The sequence below is a fragment of the Eumetopias jubatus genome, unplaced genomic scaffold (genome assembly GCF_037043125.1).
Source record: "Eumetopias jubatus isolate StellerSeaLion01/CBP00866 unplaced genomic scaffold, mEumJub1_p1.0 scaffold_1, whole genome shotgun sequence".
In the NCBI taxonomy this organism is placed as follows: Eukaryota; Metazoa; Chordata; class Mammalia; order Carnivora; family Otariidae; genus Eumetopias; species Eumetopias jubatus.
Window position 1 is genome coordinate 209,902,629 of NW_028274807.1, and position 22,354 is coordinate 209,924,982.

The 22,354-nt window shown below is 45.2% G+C and overlaps 1 pseudogene; it reads left to right on the forward strand.

Moving 5' to 3' along the window:
* The first annotated feature begins 788 nt into the window (after positions 1-788).
* Positions 789-4,134, forward strand: LOC114197675 (uncharacterized; annotated as a pseudogene).
* Positions 4,135-22,354: the final 18,220 nt, after the last annotated feature.

A 22,354-nucleotide genomic window follows, 5' to 3' on the forward strand; every position in this document is an offset into this window, starting at 1 on the left:
GGTGGTATTAAAGGAGGACATGGAAGACTTTGTCTTTCAAGATTTTGATGTACTTAAAATGGAAATATTGGGACACCTGGGTGGCTCAGTTGGTTAAACATCTGCCTTTGGGGGCGCCTGGGTGGCTCAGGTGGTTAAGCGACTGCCTTCGGCTCAGGTCATGACCTCAGGGTCCTGGGATCGAGCCCCACATCAGGCTCCCTGCTCGGCGGGAAGCCTGCTTCTCCCTCTCCCACTCCCCCTGCTTGTGTTCCCTCTCTCGCTGTGTCTCTCTCTGTCAAATAAATAAATAAAATCTTTAAAAAAAAAAAAAAAAGCATCTGCCTTCAGCTCAGGTCATGATCCCAGGATCCTGGAATCCAGCCCTGCATTGGACTCCCTGCTCAGGGGGGAGCCTTCTTCTCCCTCTGCCCCTCCCCCCTGCTTGTGCTCTCTCTCTGACAAATAAATAAATAAAATCTTAAAAAATAATAATAAAATGTTTTTAAAAATAAAATGGAAATACTAATTTTATTTGAATATAATTTCTCCAGGTTGTTCCGTACCTGACAGTAGAGACTGATGAAGACTTGAAGTGATCACAATAAAAATGTAGCAGTAAATCCCACGTGTTCATGATGCTGTTAAATTCATTAGGAAATGGGTGTGAGCCAGAGAGGAAGAGTCTGATGACCCAGTCATAGAATAAATGTTGAGAAATCAAAGTCCTCTGATCCTCTGACCATGTATTTCTTACAAACTGCGTAGAGCTCTCCAGTGCTGTCTGTCTCACCCATCCTCCTGTACACATGCATGGGATGTTTCAGGACTCAGTGGCCTTTGAGGATGTGACTGTGAACTTCACCCTGGAGGAGTGGGCTCTTCTGAATCCGTCCCAGAAGAAACTCTACAGAGATGTGATGCAGGAAACCCTCAGGAACCTGGCCTCAGTAGGTAAGGGTGACGACATTCTTACTTACGAGTCCATTAGAGAACCAGTGTGATTTGCTCATCAGGGCTGTTTCGAGAGGTGAAATGTGGAAAGGGAATATGTTGGTAAATAAACAAGGCATGGTCATAGGTCCATATTCATGGACCTAGAATCTAATAATTTGTAATAAAATTTTATAATTTATTAAATTATAATTAGTAATTACTATATATTTAATATATAAATATACTTAATAATTATATTTACTATAATTTCTATGAGATTTCGGCTCAGGTCATGATCTCAGGGTTGTTAGATCGATACCCACATCGGGCTCTGTGCTGGGCGTGGAGCCTGCTTAGGATTCTCTCTCTTCCTGGGGCGCCTGGGTGGCTCAGTCGTTAAGCGTCTGCCTTCGGCACAGGTCATGATCCCAGATTCCTGGCGGGAACCCTGCTTTTCCCTCTCCCATTCCCCCTGCTTATGTTCCCTCTCTGACTGTGTTTCTCGTGTCAAATAAATAAATAAAAATCTAAAAAAAAAAAAATATTCTCTCTCTTCCTTACCCTCTGCCCCTCCCCGATCCCTCTCTAAAAATAAAAAATTAATAAATTTTTATAATTTGTACTGCAGAAAGCTACTGTGCATTTTATTTTTTTTTAAGATTTTATCTATTTATTTGAGAGAGAGAGAGAAAGAGAGAAAGAACAAGCAGGGGAGGGGCAGAGGGAGAGGGACAAGCCAACTTCATGCTGAGCAGGGAGCCTGATGCAGGACTCAATCCCAGGACCCCGGGACCATGACCCGAGCCAAAGGCAGATGCCCAACCGACTGAACCGGGCGCCCACTACTGTGCATTTTAGAAGAAAAATGGGAAGACCATGACAATGAAGATCAGGATGAAAATTCTGGGACAAATCTGAGGTGAGTCCCACTCACATGAGAAAGCAAGGTCCCAGGAGCGAATCTAGAGATGTCATTGACATTTTTTAAAAAGCAAGTAAAGCAAATCAGCCCAGCTTCAAATTTGTAGATTCTTAGAATATTTTCATCAAAATTTTTATCAAATATGACCTAGGGGTACCTGGGTGGCTCAGTCAGTTAAGCATCTGACTCTTGATTTCGGCTCAGGTCATGATCTCAGGGACATGAGATGGAGCCCTGCATTGCGCTCCATGCTGAGCATGGAGTCTGCTTAAGATTTTTCCCTCTCCCTCTCTCTCCTCCTCTGCTCCCTGCCCCCCCACCACTTGCGTACTCTCTCCTCTCCCTATGTCTCAAATAAATAAATAAATAAATAAAATCTTTTAAAAACTTGTACTGCACTCACCCGTCTTATGATGATGTGATGATAAAATGCCTACACAATGAGAAGTGAGGTGAATGATTTAGGCATTGTTATATAGCATCAGGTTACTATTGATCCTCTGACCATGTATCAGAAGGAGGATCATCTGCTTCTGAACTGTGGTTGGCCATGGAAAACTGAAACCCTAGAAAGTGAAATTGCAGATGAAGGGAGGGAACTGCTGTATATTTACTCTCAATCAGAAATTATGGAAAACCTATACTTTCCTTGAAAATAGTTTAAAAAGTCATTTTTACAATTATTAATATAAAATTATTAATAAATAAGCTAATAACAATATGCTTCTCATTTTTTATAGCAGACATACAGTAGAGAGACTGTAAAAGAAAACAAGGTTGTCAATGTGGAAAAACCTTCAGCCAGATTCCATATCATAATCAGAAGAAGAAAAGTCCTACTGGAATAAAACTACATAAATGCGCTTTGTGTGGACAAGTGTTCAGGCATCATTCATCCTTTAACAAGCACATCTGATCTCACACTGGCCACAAACCATATGAGTATCAGGAACGTGAAGAGAAGCCTCATAAGTGTAAGGAATGTGGGAAATCCTTCAAGCATCGCCAATCCATTCGAATGCATGAAAGGACACACTGGACAGAGGCCCTATGAATGTAAACACTGTGGGAAAGCTTTCATTTGTCACAATTACTTTCAAATTCATGAAAGGGCACACAGTGGGGAAAAGCCCTACAAGTGTACAAAATGTGGTAAAACCTTTAGTTATTCAAGTTACTTACGTAAACACGAAAGGACTCATATTGGAGAGAAACCTAGTGAATGTAAGCAATGCGGTAAAGCTTTCAGTTGTCTTAGGTCCTTTCGAATACATGAAAGGATACACAGTGCCAAAAAGCCTAAGGAAAATGTGGGAAAACCTTCAGTTATTCAAGTAACTTATGTAAACATGAGAGAAGTCATAATGGGGAGAAACCCTATGAATGTAAGGAAAGTGGGAAAGCACTGCATTCTTTCACCAAACTTCGAAGATACATGATCAAGCAAAGCGGAGAAGGACTTTATAAACGTAAGGAGTGTGAGAAAGCCGTCAGGTGTCCCAGATCCTTTCAAAGACATGAACTGGGGACGCCTGCGTAACTCAGTCAGTTAAACGACCGACTCTTAGTTTTGGCTCAGGTCATGATCTCGCAGTCATGAGATCAAGCCCCACATTGGGCTCTGCACTCAGGGCGGAGTCTGCTTCAGATTCTCTGTCTCTCTCCCTCCACCTCTCCCCCAGCCCTGCTTGCACATGCTTTCTCTCTCTCTCAAATAAATGAATAAATAAAAAGTCTTTCAAAACAAAACAACAACAAAAACCAAAGACATGAACGGGGCACACAGTGGAGAGAAGCCCTATGAATATAAGGAATGTGGTAAAGCCTTCCTTTCTCCCAGATCCCTTGAAAAATACAACAGAATACATAATGGGAAGAAACCTCATGAATGTAAGGAATGTGGTAAAGCTTTCTGTTATCCCAGTTTCCTTGGAAAACATGAAAGAAGTCATAGCGGGGAGAAACCTGTGAGTGTAAACTATGTGGTAAGGCCTTCAGCAGTCACTATGATGTTCAAAAACATGAAAGAACTCACACTGAAATGAAACTCTATGAATGGAAACTCTATGAATGTGGGAAAGCCTTCATTTATCCTTCAGGTGTTCAGTCACACATGGTAATCCACACTGGAGATGGACCTTATAAATGTAAGGCATGTAAGAAAGCATTCGCTTCTCCCAGGACATCACAAACATGAAAAAACTCACACTGGAGAGAAACCCCATCAATGTAAAAATTGTAGTAAAATCTTCAGTCATCCCAGCTCCTCACGAAATCATGAAAGAACTCAAACCTAAGAGAAAGTCTGTGAATATAAATAATATGGTAGGGGCGCCTGGGTGGCTCAGTCAGTTGGGTGTCTGCCTTTGGCTCAGGTCATGATCCCAGGGTCCTGGGATCGAGTCCCACATCGGGCTCCCTGCTCAGTGGAGGGCCTGCTTCTCCCTCTGCCTCTCACCCAGCTCATGCTTGCTCACTTGCTCTCTCTCTTTTTCTCTCAAATAAATAAAATTAAAAAAAAAGAATATGGCAAAGCCTTCATTTGTTGCACAATCTTTCATGAACAGGTAAGAATGCACACTGGATGGAAACTGTAGAAATGTAGAGAATCTAGGAAAGCCTTCAGTAGACCCATTTCCCTCGGGAAGCCACGAATGAACTCCTACTGGAGAGAACTGTATTGAATATGTAAATATAGGAAACCTTCACTTACCCCATGTCACTACAAAGCCATGTAAGAATGTACACTGGGTACATATTGTATGACTAAAAACTCAATCAAACTTTTGCATTTTTTTAAAGAATTTATTTATTTGAAAGAGAGATTGACAGCACAAGCAGGGAGAAGGAGGGAGAAGCAGACTCCCCGCTGAGCAGGGAGCTGGACGTGGGACTCTATCCCCGGACTCTGGGATCATAACCTGAGCCGAAGGCAGATGCTTAACCAACTGAGCCACCCAGGTGCCCCAACCTTTTGCATTTTAACAAATATTTCAAAGAAGTGTGAAAACTGTACGGGGAAGAAGTCATATTAATGTAAGTAATACGAGTAAGTCTGGTGAACATTAATTCAGGTAGAATGCTGGCAAAAGTTCACAACATGAAAGAAATTTTATGAATATTATACATGCACGGCCCTTATCAGTGACTTATTTTTGAAGTGATTCACTGTAGTATGGAGCTCTGCTCACTCCAAGTATATATTGAGGTGAGATAATCCTGTAGGTGCTATTTAAGCAAGAGTTCTTAGGTTTAATAGGTAAATTTTTTTCCTTCAGTCAGTTAGTAACAATTTTTGTTCCTGTTTTGAAATATGTTGGATCCATGGGTAAATTGAAGTGTATTTCTAATATGCAAGTAGTTTAATTTTTATATAATTTTGTAATCGTTGTCTCAGAAAGGAACACTGAAAAATGACAATTTTGGGGGACAATTGACTGGCTCAGTAGAGCATATGGCTCTTGATCTCGGGGTCATGGGTTTGACCCCATGTTGGGTGTAGAGATTATTTTTTTTTAAAGATTTTATTTATTCATGAGAGACAGAGGCAGAGGGAGAAGCAGGCTCCCCACTGAGCAGGGAGCCTGATGCGGGGCTCGATCCCAGGACCCCAGGATCATGACCTGAGCCGAAGGCAGACGCTTAACGACTGAGCCACCCAGGCGCCCCCTTTTTTTAAGTATTTTTAAAAATATTTATTTGACAGAGAGCACAAGCAGGGGGAGCAGCAGAGGGAGAGGGAGAAGCAGGCTCCTCTCTGAGCAGGGAGCCCGATGTGGGGCTCGATCCCAGGATCCTGGGATCATGACCTGAGCCAAAGATGCTTAACTGACTGAGCCACCCAGGTGCCCCCTGTATTCCTTATTCTTTGTGTTGCCAATCAAGTATCTACTCCAAACCACCACTGCCTGCTAGACTTCCATTTGACCTGAGCAGTAGGGATCTACAGTTGTCTTCACAGTTCAACTTTTTTTTTTTTAATTTTATTTGTTTATTGGCAGAGAGACACAGCGAGAGAGGGAACACAAGCAGGGGGAGTGGGAGAGGGAGAAGCAGGCTTCCCGCAGAGCAGGGAGCCCAATGCAGGGCTCGATCCCAGGACCCTGGGATCATGACCTGAGCCGAAGGCAGATGCTTAATGACTCAGCCACCCAGGTGTCCCCACCACAGTTCAACTTTGAAGACCCAGCATAGTTTGGATTTCCTGCAAGCCGTCATGTGTCCACCAAGAAACAGATTTATACAGTCGTGGTTGAGAATGTTCTCTGAAGTGCTGCTCCCCTCTTCTCAAGATAGTATTTATATAAACTCTAATTTGTATAGTTAACACCTTGTTCTCTTAATACCACTAGTGACTTGTGTTCTTCACTCTGCTATGACAGCTCACTGGTGCAGTCCACAAGAACTGTGTGGGAGTTCCTTCTCCTACTGCACTGTGCAGTGACTGCTGTGTGACCCAGTCCTTCCCTGTGACAAGTGACACCTTCCTCATAATGGGCAGATTCTGGGTGTTTCGTGTTATGACTCATAGCTGAGTGTCATCCCTCAGTATATTCTCAATTAAGTTGGAGTCTGTGTGATTAAAAGTATGTGCATGTCGGGGCGCCTGGGTGGCTCAGTTGTTAAGCGTCTGCCTTCGGCTCAGGTCATGATCCCAGGGTCCTGGGATCGAGCCTGCATCGGGCTCCCTGCTCCGTGGTAAGCCTGCTTCTCCCTCTCCCGCTCCCCCTGCTTGTGTTCTCTCTCTTGCTGTCTCTCTCTCTGTCAAATAAATAAATAAGATCTTTAAAAAAAAAAAAGTATGTGCATGTTTTCCCCTAATGAATATTTCTGTATTTTTTCCTTGGAAATATTATCTGTTTTCCATGTCTTCCTATGCTAAGAAATATGTTTCTTATTTCCTCTGGGGACATGTTAACATTTCCTATTGTAATTATGAATTCTCATGTCAGCTTGTAGCATTCATACATTCTAAGTCAATATTATCACCTTCGTAAAAGTTCAGGCATTTCCCCCCCCTCAAATGTTCTATTTTATTTTTAAACTTATATGTAACCAATATAGTTGGTGTTTTTTTTTCCAAACAAAAGGCCTCACATATTTATTTATTGCTAAACCAACCTACTGGTGCAGAAGCATAGTAACAGAGAAGAATCATTTCCCCAATAAAACATGTCTACTGTTCAGGTGGTAAGGATGTTTACAGAGTGATAGGATACAAGCACGTGACCTTCACATAACTATGTTGGCCATCTTGTGTAAGATCGTTTACAGACCCAGCTTGGTTCTCTCCAATGCCTCTTCGTGGAGTTGTACCAGATTTTATTTTTTTAAGAGATTTTATTTATTTATTTGACAGAGAGAGAGAGCACAAGCAAGGGGAGCAGCAGAGGGAGAGGGAGAAGCAGGCTCCCCACTGAGCAGGGAGCCCAACGGGGGGTTTAATCCCAGGACCCCGGGATCATGACCTGAGACGCCTAACCAACTGAGCCACCCAGGCGTCCCTGTTCGTTCCAGATTGAACAGGCCAAATTCAGCTGTTCAAAGGAGAGGCATGGGGAATAACTAACCCTTCATTCAGTAGGCTTTGTATATGGTTTCATTCCTTCAAGGGTCTGTGCAATTTCCACTGGGCCATATTAGTCGCTTTATTTGAAGTATAAGGTTCATGGAGTCCCATCTTTTTCAAGATCATTTGTAAGTGGCAATGGCTTACCTTAATTTTAGTTTATGAAGCATTTGTTCAGAGCTTCCCAGCTCACTATGGGATATTTCAGGACAATGGGTGCTGTGACCATGGGGGTTTACACAGGACCATACTTCTGATGGTCAAGGAGAAACAGCTGCTCTATTTGTCCCCTATATACTAGTCAGTAACAGCCGTGAGATCATCCAGGATACCCTGCTTAAATGGAGGGGGATCCCAGGTATACCTGTAATTTAAGACCTAGTATTTTAATTTTATTTTATTTACCCCTCTCCCAGGGGCACTCAAAACCCAAAGGGACAGAGAATATTAAGTAGCCTCCAGGTTCATCGCGACCCAGACACAGGCTCGATCTCAAGAGCTGGACGTTTAACCAACGGAGTCACCCAGGCGCCTTGAGACCTAGTGTTGATTAACTGAAAGTTTCTGAATTAGTGCATTGCCTTATGCCAGATAGCAAAATTAATCCAGAATTTATGTTGTAGAGGCTAAAAGTCAAGCAATGTACCTTTATGTGCTGGATTTACAATTTTGTCAAATTGTGGTCTTTTGTTTCCGTATTTTATCTATTAGTTCCTTACCCTTGACCATCCCTGTTTTGTTTTCTTTGTCACTGGATATACTTCAGGGGAGCGGGTGTCCTCTCTACCCTGGTATTTATACATTTTTCCTCCTCAAACCACTGCATCAGGGTTAGGAGCCTCTCTCCCATGACAACCAGTGGCTTTACTGGGTTTACAGACCATGGGCTTATGTCAGCTTTGAACTAATCCCTTTGCTGTGCCCGGGGAGGGGACCATGAGTGTCGCCCCCTGGAGCTTGGGCTCCGGATCTTTGCTGCAGTAGAGGCCTTGGCCTCAGAGGGACTGAGGGTCCTGACGAGCTTCCTGAGAGCAGGAGTGCGGACCCAGCCCGCCATCTGCTGGCTGCCTTTGACCTTCTCTTTCTCTAGGTAAATGACTATCTCAGGAGTGACCACCCAGTGGGCCCCCCTCTTGCACAGGATAGAGTCCTCTCTGCCACCCCACCCTCTGTCACAGTGTCACCCTAACACAGATATAAACCAGCAAACACATCAGCCCGGGACCACCTGAAGGAGGGCCTCGATCTAACACTCCTGCTCCCACATGCCTAGGGCTTCTGTAAACTGCCCACTCTGGTCGGCCAAACACAGAACTGAGGCTTGGAAGGGTCACGCATGCGACACGGGGCTGCACAGGTCACAGCACGAGCTCCCCAGCCCCGAGCGCCCGCGGAACATGCCGCCATCAAGCATCAGAGCAGCTGAGCAAGTCAGAGCAAGAGAAGCAGACCCACAGCATAGCAGTCACGTGTGGACGTGGCTCACAGTGCCAGTAATTATGGTCACCTGCACAGGAGTCGTTCAAGTGTTGAGATCGATGACAGTGAACACCCCACCCCATCACACACACTCAGACGGTGGTAGCAAGAGGCTTAGGACTCACAGAAGTATCGGGGAAGGTAGGCAAGCCTCTCAAGCAGCTCTGAAATGGCTTCAGAAAGCCAGCAAGGAAGGAGGGGCGCCTGGGTGGCTCAGTTGGTTAGCTTTGACTCAGGTCATGATCTCAGGGTCCTGGGATCGAGCCCCACGTAGAGCTGCATGCTCAGTGGAGAGCCTGCTTCTCCCTCTCCTCCCCACTTGTGCTCTCTCTCAAAATAAATAAATAAAATCTTAAAAAAAAAAAAAAGGAAGCAAGGAAGGAGAGCTGGCTGGGTGTTCACTGTGTGTTGGGGGTGGGGAGGAGACCAGCTCCTCTAGCTGGGAGCACAAGGGGCAGGAACGGGGGTTGTGGCACAGACAGCGGGGTGAGGCTTAAGCTGTCAGCACTCAAACACCCAAAAATACAAAGCCTGACTGCTTATTATGAGGAACAACGTGGGTAAGAAAAACATGCATTCACAATTGCTTGATTTTATAAAAAGAAACACAAACAGGAGTCAGTGTCAGTATTCTCTAGAGACACATACAAACAAAAACTGATCCCAAAATGCAATATGTACCTGAGAACTTAAATACATTCATCTCCCATCTTGAGGTTCTCTTGCTTAAATGGAACACAAATTCTATTTGGTTTCCCTCATTTTCTAGCTTTCCCCACACCCTATCTCTCAATCAACTTATAGTTTAGCAGCCCAAGTGCTGAGGGAAACCAGAGCCAAAGGGCTGCACTATTTATCAGGAAAGGAAGCCAGGAGGGAAGCCTGGGAGGCTCAATCGGTTAAGCGTCTGCCTTCGGCTCAGGTCATGATCCCGGGGTCCTGGGATCAAGCCCCAAATCCTTGCTCAACCAGGACTCTGCTTCCCCCTCTGCTTTCCATTCCACCTGCTTGTTCTCTCTCTCTCTCTTTTTTTTTCCTCTCTCTCTCTCTCTGACAAATAAAATCTTAAAAAAAAAAAAAAGGAAAGGAATCCAGGAAACAAACATTGGACTCAGCACAGATGAGCAGCCCACTTTCCCTAGGACAGAAGGAAATCCACATTCAGAAGGTTCCACGTTCTAGACTCTCCTGATGGGGACAGATGCCCTGGAGTGGGAGGGTCAGTCCCTGGTGAGGGAGGGTAGGGGCACCTAAGCAGCCACGGGAATGAACCCTGGGAGCCCCGCACACCATCCTCTCCCAGGGGCATAAAGGAACCGCTCCCTCCCTCCTTGCTTGGGAGGGGGGGAGCCTGCTTCTCCCTCCGCTTCCGCCGGCTGCTTCCGCTCCTCGTGCTCTCTCAGACAAACAAACAAACAAATAAATAAATATCTTTAAAAAAGGATTCAGTTCAAGCTTCTGCCCCAAATAACCTCCCCAGTCATTGACCCTAATCCGGAACACAGAACTTTCGGACTTTTCAGTGTAAACAATTTACACCCCGAGTTCCCCTATTCTAACTCATGGGAATTATGAGGCTTAAGGGAACCTCAGTGGCAACTTCAGAAAAGGCACAGGTGTCCTCCCACCCCACCCCACCCCTATAGGTGCATCCCCAGCCGCCCAGGGCTCGGTAGCTTCTCTGTATAAAGGGCTCTTTCTCAGGTGGGTGTGAGCAGGAAGGACACCTGCAGGGGGAGGCTTCCTCAGGAAGAACAACTGGGTCCTCAAGTACTTCCCTCTCCAGGCTCAAGTTGGGGGGCGGGGCTTAGCTTACAGCCCTGAGGCTTTGGCTCCACCCCCTCTGGAATTGTTTTGGACCATGAATGTTATTTTATTTTTTGAGATTTTAATTTTAAGTAATCGCTACATCCAACGTGGGCTGGAACTCAGAACCCCAAGATCAAGAGTCATATGATGAGTGTTATTTTTTAAATTTTATTTATTTATGTATTTATTTATTTATTTTAGATAGTGGGGAGGGGCACAAGAAGAGGGGGAAGGACAAGCAGTCTCCGCGCTGAGTGCAGAGCCCCCACGAGGGGTTTGATCCCGGGACCCTGAGATCCTGACCTAAGCCAAAACCAAGAGTCACTCAACCGACTGAACCACCCAGGGGCCCCATGATGAGCGTCATTTTAAACAACACAAACCCAGAGTTTGAACAATCCAGCACAATTTATGTGGAAAGAGGGAAGAAAATTGTAAGGCACTTTGCAAACTCAGCAAGAAAACCCCCAAGTATCTATTGCATTCTGAAGGGAAAAATAAGTCACATTATTATTTCCATTGGGAGAAAATTTTTATACACTGTTCATCATACGTGAACACTTAAGTCTGCAAATCTAAACCCTTTAAATCCTTTTGAATTCAGCCAACTATTCTGACCTCAGCATAGTTACCAACAGGATCAAAGGAAGAATAAAGGGAGATAAATAATATTTAATACATGCAATGTAATCTTGGAATTTTTCCCCCCTGAAATTCACCTATTTGCCTCTTTGCGAATATTTTACACTGTTTCAAGCTGTGATTAAATAAATTTTTGTTTATTGAAAAGCTGAGACTAAAGTTAATCTTATAACTCAGGGGTGCCTGGGTGGCTCAGTGGGTTAATCCTGGGCCTTCAGCTCAGGTCATGACCTCTGGGTCCTGGGATCGAGCCCCACATCGGGCTCCCCCTCTCCCTCTGCCCCTCCTCCCTATTTATGTTCCCCTTAACTCTGCGGGCTCTCTCTCTCTCCCTCTCAAATAAATACATAAAAAATTTAAAAAAAAAAGGAAATCTTACAACTCAGGTTGGGTCAGCGCTGACAACACAGGTCACCGGGAAAGTTACAAAGACGAACTTCCACCTAGAGACTTCCCACAGGATGTCTGTGCCCAGGAAAAGATCCTGGGGGGAGAGGCACAGGATTTCATACACCGTAGTTCCAGATGATTATTCTCCTCGTTTCTCTCAAGTAAAATATCTACAGACAAAAAGCAAACCTGTTCAAAGAGAGTCATCCACTGACTGTGGGAAAATGATCAACAAAAGATTGGGACTGTTGGAAATGCACCACAAAAGGACAAAAAAAATTGACGATGCTCTGAATCCGAGAGGGGAAATTGGCTCCTGGGACGGTGGGGAAACACCTGGGAATTCAGAGATTTATTGCCAGTCCAAGGAAAGGACAGGCTGGGGGACAGGGTCGTGGATTTGACCCTCTGCTTCCCAAACATCGGAAACACTCAGGAGAAAATGTGTGCCCCTCGGGAGAAAGGGGAGACTGGGGACCCCACAGTCCACAGCCCCTCCCGCGCACGAACCCCGGAGACCGAGTCACGACTGTCCCCCGACGACCCTCCCCCGTGGTCACCGCACGATCGGGGCAGACGCGGCCGCGCGCAGGGACGGGACAGGACGCCGGGGTCCCGGCTGCCCGCCCAGCCCGCACGCCGCGCGCCGGAGGGGACTGAGGCCCGAGCGGCGCCACCGGGACTCACGCGGCTCCGCAGACTCAGCAGAGATGGGACCGGGGTCCCGCCGCCGCCGGTTCCGGCCGTGTCAAACCCGCCCATCAGCCCCCGGTCTTCTGGGCACCCCGGGGAGCATGCTCACCACTCACATTTCTAGGTTCCCTGGGTCCCCCGGCGTCCTTCCTAGGACTGCGACGATCTGTGCACATCCCAGCAGGACAGGCGACCGCAGAGCAACGTGGGGCCTCCTCTGCACCGCCGGGGCTCCTGATCCGACCTTTCGTGACCTTGGACCCCCCTCCCGCGTGTGACAAATGGTCTGGGGTTACCTGTCTGAGCCCAATGGGAGCCGGCAGTAGTCCTCAGGGAGGTTTGCATTGAAACATAATGCTCCACGCCACTCGTGGAACCGTGATCCTTGTTTACAAACACAGACACTTAAAAGTCACCCCACGAGATGTCATAATGAGTCTGACTCCATTTTGATCTTTGTTGACAGTGTTGAGACCTCCACCCACGACTTCGCTACCCCCACTCATTTCGTACTTAGAAAAAGCCTGTGGCCTCCGAAGCCCTGGACTCTGCTGGGAAGTGGGAAACTCGCCCCCTTAACCTGGTCGCCGGGAACCGGGGCACAGAGACGTCACCGTCCAACCACAAGGTAGGAGATGCGCTCATTACATTCTTAGGTGTATGTTTTCCATTGGAAGGAACTTAATTTTAGATCATTTTTAATGGGTTCTTTTGGACTGATAGAAGAAAAAAAAAAAACAAGAAAAGGTTATGTAAATGTGAGCCTGAGAAATATTAATATGCACAAAAGATTGGATTGCAAGACTCTTTTTTTTTTTTAAGATTTTATTTATTTACTTGACAGAGAGAGACACAGTGAGAGAGGGAACACAAGCAGGGGGAGTGGGAGAGGGAGGAGCAGTCCTCCCGCCGAGCAGGGAGCCCTATGCGGGGCCCAATCCCAGGACCCTGGGACAACGACCCAAGCCGAACGAAGGCAGCCGCCCAACAACTGAGCCACCCAGGCGCCCCTGGACTGCAAGACTCTCTTGCATTACAAAACTTTTAAAGCATTTATCCACTACTGTGAACAAAGGGTTCTGTATCTAGCCAAGCCTTCTTTCAGCTACCAAGTTTGTCGGAAAATGACTTTCAACACAAAGGTAGAGGATTCAGCGCCCACCAGGCCTCTTTCCTCCTAACAAGTGACAACACAGAAACCGCAGAAAAGGAGGGATGGTGGGCACTTAAAATACATAAATAAACATTTAAGATGAAAACAAACATGGGTATGTAGGGGAAGAAGAAATGTCCTTCTTTCCTCGAGGCTTCTTCCATCTGGTTTAGGAATTAAAGTGACATGAGCAGATTAACATGAGAAAAACCAGTTTTATTGTGTGTGCACAGAGGCCCAAATGATGAGACCCAAAGAAAACACAAATGCAGGCAGTTTTTATACATTTTAGACAAAAACACAATACATTTGTGAGGAATTGACGGGATAAAGAAAACATATTTGGAAGTTTTACTTTATTTTATTTTTTTTTATATATCTGCTTTTAAAGATTTTATTTATTCATTTGAGACACAGAAATACAGAGAGAGAGAGAGAGAGCATGAGCAGGGAGAGAGGCAGAGGGAGAGAGAGAAGGAGGCTCCCCACTGAGCCAGGAGCCTGATGTGGGGCTCGATCCCAGGACCCTGGGATCATAACCTGAGCCAAAGGCAGACGCTTAACCATCTGAGCCACCCAGGCACCCCTGGAAGTTTTAATTAGTAAGGAATTCTAGGGACCTCTGGCTGGCTCTGTTGGAAGAGCATGGGACTCTTGATCTTGGGGTTGTGAGTTTGAGCCCCATGTTGGGTGTAGAGATTACTTAAAAATAAATACGTAAAATTTAAAAAAATAAGGAATTCTAACTGGAATTTGGGCTGAGGTAGTAGATTAAGAAAAAAGTAACAAGGTTTGTTTCTATGGTTTTCTTACCCTTAAAGTCCCCATTTCAGGTGATAAGGATATCTTTTTACTTCTCAGTACAGGGAGGGTACCTTTCATATGGGAGATTTATTTCCTATCGCGGGGGGCGGGGGACAAAGGAGGGGCTGGGTGTCCTTGCACTGTCTGCTTCCCAAGTAGTTCCAATTAATCAGTATGCCATCCTGGCACATTTGGGGGCAGCCTGCCCTGGGCCCCTATCGGTATGGGGGCAGAAGACAAATGTACAAACAGTACACATTCTAACAAGGTAGAAATAATGTAACTGTGAGAGGAAAAGGGAGATAGAGAAATGGGGTATTGATGTGGAGGCAATCCGAGGGAATTTAAAGGACCTAAAACCAAACCTGATAACCAGTTAGATAAGGAAACAAAGAAAAGGTATTAGAAAGAGGTAAGTACGAAGACAATCACTAGAACAAAAATGGAAACTTTCTTTGTGGTATGTCTCTTGATGGGAGGGAGACCCCCAAATATGGGGCGACAATGGAGTGGGAGCCGGTGGTGTGGGCAGTGACAAGAAGTCACCTGAGGCAGAAGAAAGGAGATAGAAGCTTATCGAATACACCTCAAGGGTGCCATGGGCAGGACAGCATAGGAGAAGCTGCAAGACGCAGAGGGTGGGGACTAAAGAGGGAAGGGGAGACCCTATGACGACATATGGAATTCTCCCCTTTTTGGGGAACTGTGCCTCGTTGTAAGTAGTCCATTGGTGAGTTAGAGCCTATGGATATTTTGAGGTGGTTGCCCAATGGGCCTGTCTCCAGCCAGGGGGTCACTGTGGGCCCTTATGCCTTAATCGATTAAGTTTCCATTGATCAAGCCTGATGTCTAAAAGTGACCAGTCGTTAAGCGTCTTCCTTCGGCTCAGGTCAAGATTGGGCGCCTGGGTAGTTCAGATGGTTAAGTGTCTGCCTTCCACTCAGGTCATGATCCCAGCGTCCTGGGATCGAGTCCCGCATCAGGCTCCCTACTCCTTGGGAGCCTGCTTCTCCCTCTGCTTCTCTCTCTCTCTCTCTCTCTCTCTGTCTGTCATGAATAAATAAATAAAATCTTAAAAAAAAAAGAATTAAAAAAAAAAGATCCAGAGTCCTGGGCGCCTGGGTGGCTCAGATGGTTAAGTGTCTGCCTTCGGCTCAGGTCATGATCCCGGGGTCCTGGGATCGAGTCCCACATAGGTCTCCCTGCTCCTTGGGAGCCTGCTTCTCTCTCTGCTTCTCTCTCTCTCTCTCTCTCTCTGTCATGAATAAATAAATAAAATCTTAAAAAAAAAGAATTAAAAAAAAAAAGATCTCAGAGTCCTGGGATTGAACCCCACATCGGGCTCCCTGCTCGGCGGGAAGCCTGCTTCTCCCTCTCCCACTCCCCCTGCTTGTGTTCACTCTCTCGCTGTGTCTCTGTCAAATAAATAAATAAAATCTTTATAAAAAAAAATAAAAGTGACCTCTGGGGCACCTGGGTGGCTCAGTCGGTTAAGCATCTGACTTCCACTCAGGACATGATCCTGGGATCAAGTCCATCATCGGGCTCCCTGCTGAGTGGGGAGCCTGCTTCTCCCTCTCCCACTCCGCTTGCTTTGTGTTCTCTCTCTCTCTCTTTCTCTCTGTCAAATAAATAAAACCTTTATTTTTTTTTAAGAATTTATTTATTTAGGGCGCCTGGGTGGCTCAGTTAGTTAAGCGACTGCCTTCGGCTCAGGTCATGATCCTGGAGTCCTGGGATCGAGTCCCGCATCAGGCTCCCTGCTCGGCAGGGAGTCTGCTTCTCCCTCTGACCCTCTTCCCTCTCGTTCTCTCTATCTCATTTTCTCTCTCTTAAATAAATAAATAAAGTCTTTAAAAAAAAGACTTTATTTATTTATTTGACAGAGAGAGAGACAGCGAGAGAGGGAACACAAGCAGGGGGAGTGGCAGAGGGAGAAGCAGGCTTTCTGCCAAGCAGGGAGCCCGATGTGGGGCTTGGTCCCAGGACCCTGGGATCATGACCTGAGCCGAAGGCAGACGCTTAACGACTGAGCCACCCAGGCGCCTCTAAATAAAATCTTTAAAACAATAAATAAATAAAAGTGGCCTCTACATTCTCAAATTGCCAAAATAACAGAAAATACCTCATAGAGAAAAACAGAATTTAGGTAATTATAAGCCTTATGATATCTAGAGAAAATGACACCAGACTCATAAAAAGCACACCTAGTACCCACATTTTGGTACCTACTACTATTACTGTATTTTTAATTATTTTTTAAAAGATCTTATTTGAGGGGAGCCTGGGTGGCTCAGTCGGTTAAGCACCTGACTCTTGAATTCGGCTCAGGTGATGATCTCCGGGTGGTGGGATTGAGCCCGGAGTCAGGCTTGGCACTCAGCTCATAGTCCCCTTGACAGCCTCTCTCTCCCTCTCCGTCTGCCTCTCCCCATGCTTGTGTGAGCCCTCAATAAATGAGTGAATGAATGAATAAATAAATAAATAAAATCTTAAAAAAGTAAAAGATCTGGCGCCTGGGTGGCTCAGTCGGTTAAGTGTCTGCCTTCGGCTCAGGTCATGATCCCGGGGTCCTGGGATCGAGCCCCACATCGGGCTCCCTGCTCCGCAGGAAGCCTGCTTCTCCCTCTCCCACTCCCCCTGCTTGTGTTCACTCTCTCGCTGTGTCTCTCTCTGTCAAATAAATAAAATCTTTTTAAAAAAAAGTAAAAGATCTTATTTTTAAGTAAATCTTTACACCCATCGTGGGGCTCAAACTCACAACCCCAAAATCAAGAGCCATATGCTCTACCAACAGAGCCAGCCAGGCGCCCCCCTGCTACTATTACTTAAAAAAAAAAGTAACTCTAGCATATGTACATCCATGTTCATAACAGCATTTATTCACAATAGATAAACCATAGGAGCAGTGCAAGGATAAACAAAATTTGGTGTATTCATACAAAGGAGTACTGTTCGAACTTAAAAGGGAAGGAAAATATGCAGTATGCTACAACATGGGTGAAGATTGAGGACATTATACTCTGTGAAATAAGCCAGTCATGAAAAAAAGATAAATATTGTATAATTCTACTTATTTTTTAGAAGCTTTTATGCTTCTCTTTTTTTTATTTAAGATTTTATTTATTTGTGAGAGAGAGAGCACAAGCAGGGGGGAGCGGCAGGCAGAGGGAGAAGCAGGCTCCCCGCTGAGCAAGGAGCCGATGTGGGACTTGATCCCAGGACCCTGGGATCACGATCTGAGCGGAGGGCAGACACTTGACTGAGCCACCCAGGTGCCCCTGTATAATTCTATTTATATGAGGTACTTATATTAGTCAAAATCACAGAAACAAAAGTATAATAGTGGTTGCCAGGGCTGGGGCATGGGGAAGAAAGGGGAGTTAGGGTTTAATAGGTATGGAATATCAGATTTAAAGATGACAATAATTATGGGGCCAGACGGCGTTGATGGCCTCACAACAATGCGGATGGATCTGATCACTGACTCTGCACTTAAAAATGGCTAAGATGGTAAATGTTACGTGTATTTTTTTTAAAGATTTTCTTTATTTATTTGAGAGAGAGAGAATGAGAGATAGAGAGCATGAGAGGGAAGAGGTTCAGAGGGAGAAGCAGACTCCCTGCTGAGCAGGGAGCCCGATGCGGGACTCGATCCCGGGACTCCAGGATCATGACCTGATCCGAAGGCAGTCGCTTAACCAACTGAGCCACCCAGGCGCCCTGTTATGTGTATTGAACACAATAAAAAAGGAACAAAAAAGGAACTGAGGTGGGAAACAAAGGCAGAAGAGAAATTATTAAATTGCCTTACTACCTACAGCCCATTGACAAATCCTTGAAACAGGCAGAGTGACATTCCTCTAGGGACTCAACTGCCTGGGTGTTAATACTTTGCTAAGGGCAAAAGGCAACCTTAGCCCAAACACCAGGATCCTGTAAGTCTACTCTAACATATAAAAATTCCTTTAGAAATTTCCTTTATCTCTAAACCCCTCAAGGTACGTGTTGGCAGTCATTCCCCCAAGCAAGTGGCCCACCGATATACATCTGAAGGGTCTCCTGACTAAGGTTTTATTAGGCGTTAATAAATGACCTTTTCCCAACAAGAGCTAGCCCCCTCAAGGTCCTGGAAACCTTGCCTCCAAAATTCCTTAGAGACTTACGCTATCCTTAACCCCCTCCCAACTTGAAAGTATATAATGGGCCACTCCTCATGACCCCAGTGCCGCTCTTTCTGCCCACGGGTCCTGTCCCCGGGCTTGAATAAAACCACCTCTTTGCACTAAAGACATCTCAAGAATTCTTTCTTGGCTGTCGGCTTCGAACCCTAACATCTTTTCCTACATCAGAACCATGACATTTTAGAGAAATTGCTGACTGTAGACTGGGAAGGAAATACAGCAGATGAGCCTGGAGCATCTTATAAAATTGGAAGCCAACTGAGAGAGCTCCCAAAGGCCAGAGCTGGAATAATTTGAGCAAGAAAAGAATGTCATATTGGGTTCTTTTTAAAAATTTTTATTTATTTGTCAGGGGGCGGGGCACAAGCAGGGGGAGTGGCAGGCAGAGGGAGAAGGGGTGGTCCTGGCTCAGCGGGGAGCCTGATGCGGGACTTGATCCCAGGACCCTGGGATCATGAAGGGCAGACGCTTAACTGACTGAACCACCCAGGCGTCCCGTCATATTGAGTTCTTTTTTTTTTTTTAATTTTTTAAAATTTTTTAAAGATTTTTTATTTATTTTATGTGAGAGAGAGAATGAGAGAGAAAGCACATGAGATGGGGGAGGGTCAGAGGGAGAAGCAGACTCCCCGCCGAGCAGGGAGCCCGATGCGGGACTCGATCCAGGGACTCCAGGATCATGACCTGAGCCCATGGCAGTCGCTTAACCAACTGAGCCACCCAGGCGCCCCGTCATATTGAGTACTAATCCAAAGTATAAAACAAATATCCTTGATCCATGCAGTTTATTGAATGAGTGGCTAGAAACATAAGTGCAGGAGATGAGTGAATATCCCATACAGAAAAATTCCAAATATTGTAGGGAGATACTCCTCCTGAAGGACATGAGGCATAACTCCCACTCCTGAAGTGTGTGGTCTCTGCATAATGGATACTTTGCAAAGAATACAGTATGGAATGGGCACAAGAGTAAACCTTATAATGGCAAAACTTGAGAACACAACCTCGGCCCCGTGTTAAAGGTCAACATAAACCCAGATGAGTCATGTTGAGAATACATACTTGGGATTTATAAAAAGAAATACATATTTGGTCTTTGGTTCCTGGCACGGAGCTCCTAAAATCCCTTGGAATTTGAATTTCCGGGGCCAAAAGCAATAAAGGTGTCTCTTGTTACGTTAATGAGGGGACTTTTGAGAAAAGCCCTTAGGTTACCTAAGAATGGGGGCTGGTTGCCAGGGGAAACAATCAGGCGAGTAGAGGGTTGTAATTTTCTGTCCCAGCCCAACCTCCAGGGAGGGGGAGAGGGCCTGGAGGTTGAATCAATAGCCAAAGGCCAATGATTTAATCAATTGGCCCTGTGTAATGAAGACTTCATAAAAACTCAAAAGGGCAGGGTTTGGAGAGCTTTCGGGTTGGTGAACACGTGGAGATTTGAGGAGAATGTAAGGCCTGTAACTTCAGGTCCCTTTCCCCATACCTTGTCTCTTGCATCTCTTCCATCTGGCTATTCCTGAGTTTTATCTTCTTATAATAAAACTTAGTGCAATGTTTCTCTGAGTTCTGTGAGCTATGTTAGTAAATTAATCGTTAACCTTTTTTTTTTCTTTTGGCTCCATAAAGGTACTCTTAACAACCTGATGCAACTACTTGCACTGTATAGGTCTAACCTTGGGGGCCCACCCGCATCACTGCCTCAGGAAATGAGACACGACTTTGAACTGATCTGATCCATTCTCAGGACCAAGGGACTGGATCAATGAGTTTTGGAGCAATCTACCAACTCATGACGGGTTCAAACCTACATTCTCCAGGGCGCCTGGGTGGCTCAGTCGTTGAGCGTCTGCCTTCAGCTCAGGTCATGATCCCAGGGTCCTGGGATCGAGTCCCGCGTCGGGCTCCCTGCTCAGTGGGAAGCCTGCTTCTCCCTCTCCCACTCCCCCCTGCTTGTGTTCCCTCTCTCACTGTGTCTCTATCTGTCAAATAAATAAATAAAATCTTAAAAAAAAAAAAACAACCTACATTCTCCAGGTGGCCTAAGATGTTAAAATATCCCACAATATTGAAATCTGAGCAGACTCCTGGGGCCCCCAATTCCTCTGACTTAGTTTTGTTGTGGGAACTTTCAGGTTTGGGACAATGACTAGGGACTGGACTTCAGACTATTGTGTATATCAATATCCCAGGATTTGCTACTATAATCCTATTTTTTAAGTTTTTTTTTTTAAGATTTTTTATTTTTAAGTAATCTCTACACCCAGCATGGGGCTCGAACTCACAACTCCGAGATCAGGAGTCACTTGTTCCATCAACTGAGCCAGCCAGTGGCCCCATATCCTATTGAGATGCATACTTTCTGGGTTACAACATGTCCTAACCCTGATTTTTAGCATATCAGCTACATCAGCAGGTAATGTCCTCACCATTGACTCCAATACCCGTGCGTCACAGAGTGGGTTGTAGTGTAAACCCGGACAGGTTTTTGTTTTTTGTTTTTGTTTTTTTTCAAATGCAAGTACCTGATTTAGGTTTTGATCGCCAAGGCATTCACTTCAAAGACGATATTTCAAAGAAAACACATTGCCGATCACGTGACCAGGTAAAAAAAACGAGGCCATCTCCCCCCACGGTGGCTCCTTTGTTTTAGAGATCTTGGTTGATTTCAGTAACCAACCCGTTGGGGCACTTGCCTTTTGTCTTCCTGAGCTTTAAATTCCTGCTCTTTTATTTTCAATTCATCAATAACCAATGAACCAGAGAAACCCTAGACTCCCACCCTCATTGAAAGCAGAATCCCTGGTTTGCTTTCTCTCTTTCTCCTGGTGACCTTGCTGTGTGGCCCCAGGTGTGCTGTGTAATTTCCAGGACTTGTAAGTAATAAACCTTTATTTTTTCAAAGTTTCCAAATCAATGTTGATGAAGGGTATCTTGCAATTATAAGAACCACAGGATTCAGTCCAGTCGTAACCTTGGTTTGGAAAGGGGAATGTCTGTGGGAAGCTCACCTGGGCCCAGGTGAGAGCCCCAGACATTTATAACCAATAGCATTACTATCAATAAGCTGAGACTGGCACAAATATTAGTGAAAGACAGACAGAGGAAGTCAAATACCATATGATCTCACTTATATATAGAATCCAAAAAAACTCGAAAATAAACCAATGCAACAAAAATTGAGCTCATAGCTACAGAAAAAACACTGGTGGTGGCCAGGGGGTTGTGGGGAAGGGGAAATGGTTAAGCGGGGTAGAAAGGTACAAACTTCTAGTTATAGAATAAATAAGTTATGGGGATATGATGTACAACGTAGTGTCTATAGTTAATAATAGTGTAGCGCATATTTTATTTATTTAAAGATTTTATTTACTTGTTTGTTTATTTTAAAGACCTAGGACCGTGGTCTTTTTAAAAGATTTTTATTGGGGCGCCTGGGTGGCTCAGTTGTTAGGCATCTACCTTCGGCTCAGGTCTTGATCCCGGGTCCTGGGATTTAAAAATCTTTTAGAAACACCACGGAACATCTCTCGGTTAAATAAATAAATAAATAAAATCTTTCTTAAAAAATAAAAGATTTTTATTTATTTATTTGAGAGAGAGTGAGAGCGAGAGAGATCACAGAGGGAGCGTGAGAAGCAGACTCGCCACTGAGCAGGGAGCCCGATGTGGGGCTCGATTCCAGGATCCCGAGATCATGACCTGAGCCGAAGGCAGACACTTAACCAACTGAGCCACCCAGGCACCCATAAGATTTTATTTTTAAGTAATCTCTACACCCAACATGGGGCTCGGACTCA